Source organism: Rhinolophus sinicus, chromosome 2 (assembly GCF_057876585.1).
Source record: "Rhinolophus sinicus isolate RSI-liver-muscle chromosome 2, RSI-T2T, whole genome shotgun sequence".
Classification (NCBI taxonomy): Eukaryota; Metazoa; Chordata; class Mammalia; order Chiroptera; family Rhinolophidae; genus Rhinolophus; species Rhinolophus sinicus.
Window position 1 is genome coordinate 123,063,992 of NC_142502.1, and position 3,849 is coordinate 123,067,840.

Here is a 3,849-nt window from a genome sequence, read left to right on the forward strand (position 1 = left end):
GGGCAGGCAGGATCTCACCTGCACGTTCCCCATTGTACCCAGCACTTGGCATCCACAAGGCTCTCGGCAGAGCGCTTACGAGCACTCTGCTGGGCTCTGAGCCCTGGTCTACGGCTGCCGAGCTGTGTGACTGGACAAGTCCCTTCACCTCTTGGTTTTCTTAACTGTGATAATAGTCAACCTCATAGAACTGTTGTGACGGCTGTGGTATTAGGTTGGTGCAAAAGTAATTGAGGTTTAAAAAGTTAAAAACTATTGCAAAAACCGCAATTACTTTTGCACCAACCTAATACTATTGCATGTTTGGTGGCTGCAACCAGAGATATGGGTCTGGGCTCAGAAACCAAGTGTGGATTCTTGAATATTCATTAGGGAGAATTAACAAATAAACCTGGTTAGTCTCCGGGGCCAGAAAGGGGGAGAATGAGGAGAACTGCCGTTGTAGGTCTGAGTGACGGGAGGAAAAGATGTTGACAGGGGTAGTCACTGAGTTTGGAGTAAGGGCTGGTGTTGATGAATTTTGACCAGTCCCCAATGGTCCTGTTTCTGTCTCGGACATTGGGTCGCCAGTAGACAGTGTAGTTTCTCAGTTTCCCCTCTTCTTAAGGAGGAGGCTGGATTCGGTGAGTATGTCCTGATGAGTAATGCTGCACCCTTCAGGTGTGACCCCCGCTTAGCCCCTCTCCTCCAGGGCCACCCACCCTATCCCACCACCTGCTGCTTAGGTGGCTGTGTTCTGCCCCAGGGGACCCTGCCTCAGCCTCACTGACTGGACTGGACTGGAGGACACAGGGCCTGTGAGCCCAGCTTTGAAAGGATGAATTGGACCGAGAAGAGTCTTTTCACAGGAATTTGGAATTGGGCTCTGGGAGGCAGTAGGGCTCCCGTGATAACAGTGCTCTGAGGTTGATTCTGTGCCCTGGCAGGACAGACCCTTTGTGAGTCAAAGTTACGAGGGAGCAGAAATGCTAGTGTACAGGGTAAGGAAGTGTGAACAGAAGAGGGAAGGCCAAGAGAGAGACATTTCTTCACACGGCACCAGCTCCAGTGCACATGCATTTTATAATTTGAGGCAATTTAAGCTAGTCTTTCAGAGTCTGGGCTCAGGGTCTCGAACACTTTGTCCTGGATTCAGACACTGCTTTATGCAAGCTGTGTGACCTCAGGCGAGTGCCTTAACCTCTCTGAACTTTCATCTTTCCAGCTGTGTTATAGGGAGGGTGATATAGTCAACTTCACAGGATTATTGCAAGACCTAAATGATACCATAAAGGGCTTAGCACAATTTCTGGTACGTGGTAAGTGCTTGAAAATGTGAAATAGTATGACAATATTTTTATAACTCCTCTATTTCTTGAGGTCATTCAGATGGGTCTCTGTTTCTGACCATAACAAATCAAAACATGGGTATGATGGATGGTCCTTTCTTCTTTCATAAGGAAATCACAGCTCTTAATGCTTCAGCTTCCAGTGTCTGCCACCTCTCCTGGGAAGAATACATGTAGTTATTTAGCAGTGTTTTTCTGACAGCTGATTTCCTCTCTTTCAAAGCATTCAGAATTCTATTTCAATGTTTAACGGCAGTTAGAATGCCTCCATTAATTTCCACACGGGCCCTCCAGTGAACTGGCAGTTTCTCTGGGAGTCTGACTTTCATAAAGGTTGGTACTTACTATCTGCTAAAGTCTCTTACTTATTGCCCTCAGCACTATCTTTTCAACCAGTGGAAGTTTATTAATTCTCACAGTGCTGCTGAATGTATGTGCCAAGCGTCCATGATATATTCAGCATTTGGAAAAATAGAGGCCTTAAGAAACGAAGCAGTTGAAGCTGTTCAATTGGATTAGCACAGACCATAATCTTCTAGAGCAACTGGGCCTGCAAAAATTCATACCACCACCACCCCAAAAAAAATTAGACATACCAAGCCTCCTACATCCATTTGTCTAAGTATCTCCTTGCCTCTAAGATGAGCCTTTCCATTAAAACAGTGGTGAAAATGACATTTCTTTCCATCACAGAATTTAAACTTGTTTAAAGGATAGAATTTTTAAATGTATCCAGTAAAATAAGACTCAGGGGATGCAGAATATTGCATTCTCTCTCCGCTTGTTATGTTTTTAGTACAGCTTCCTCTCAAATCTTGATGGGAGGAGTGATGTACTCTTCGGGTAGTCGAATTGAGTACCACTTTTTGACAGCCCGAACCATAGTGTTTTAGATTGTAGATGGAAGCCTGTATTAAAAGAGCAAATTTCTCGAATGCTGCCTTCTGATTAGGATCTACCAGCCGCTTTTCTCTCTCCTGTAAGGAGAGCGGCATCTGGCTTCTATCAAGGCTCCCTATTGCTGTCTCTCCACTCCTCCACCCTTCCAATTTATCATCTACTCTGAAGCCAAGATGAGCTTTCAAAAACCAGATCCGACTCTTGTTAGGAATCATTGCTGGCTTCTCCCAAATCAGGGTAAAAATCTAACCTCCTTGGCACATCTTAGGAGGCCTCCAGGGCTCCTTCCCTCTCCAGCTGTCCTGCCCCTGCTCCTGGCCACATGTCTGTCCTTCTGCCCACCCTCTGACACACTTCACTCCTGGCTCCACCCAGCCTCAGTGTGGCTCTTTCTGGCCCCCTGTCCTGCTGTTCTCCACATTTCAGGTCAAGGCACCCTTTATCCCAATGCCAAAATCAGCTCCTTCTCCCCTTTCTTCCAGAGAGGGTCAGTCACTCCTCTCTCTGTAGCACTGATCAGGCTGGGACTGTAGGTGTGGGGACAGAGGGATAGTTGGCGTAGAATTCTGGCCAGCGCTGGCCCAAAGCAACATTGTGAAGAAAGCCAAGCACTCTCCTAACGTCTCACCTTTTCTTTCTTATCACAGAGCTTGCTGTTCTTTTTTCGTTCTCTCTCTTTCTTTCTCTCTGTCTCTGTCTCTGTCTCTGTCTCTGTCTCTGTCTCTGTCTCTGTCTCTGTCTCTCTCTCTCTCTCTCTCTCTCTCTCTCTCTCTCTCTCTCTCTCTCTCTCTCTTTCTGGTTTACTGAAATATAATTTACATACCATACATACAATTCAATGGATTTTAGTACATTTACAAACTTGTGCAACCATGACAACCTAATTTTGGAACATTTTCGTCATATCAAAATTAAAAAAACACACACAACCTCATACCCATCAGCAGTTACTCTTCATCTCTCCATCCTCAGCCCTAGACAGCCACTAATCCACTTTCTGTCTTTGAATATATTTATAATAGCTGATTTAAAGTCTAAGAGATCCTTGTTATGGGCTGAATTGTGTCCCCCAAAAATTCATATGTTGAGGTCCCAACCCCCAGTACCTTAGAATGTGACTGTATTTGGAAATAGGGTCTTCAAAGAGGTAATTAAATTTAAATAAAGTCATGCAAGTGGGCCCTAATTCAATCTGATTGGGGTCCTTATAAGAAAAGATTATGACACAGACACACAGAAGGAAGACCACGTGAAGACACAGGGAGAATGCAGCCATCTGCAAGCCAAGGAGCGAGGCCTCAAAATGAAACCAACCCTGCCATAACCTTGATCTTGGACTTCCGGCCTCCAAAACTATGAGGAAATACATTTCTGTTGTTTATGCCCCCCAGTCTGTGGTTGTTACAGAAGCCAGAGCTAATCAGTGCAGTCCTCCACACGCGTGGACCACCTGGGACATTAGCACGGCCAAGGTTGGTGAAAATCAGCATTAGCATGTATAACTTCACTCATACATTGAGATGTCAATGAAAGTGCTGGGGACTCTAACGATAACGTTTTATTAATCTCGTTTTGTTATCCACACATCTGGAGGTTGGAGCTGGGCTGCCTCTTCGTCTCC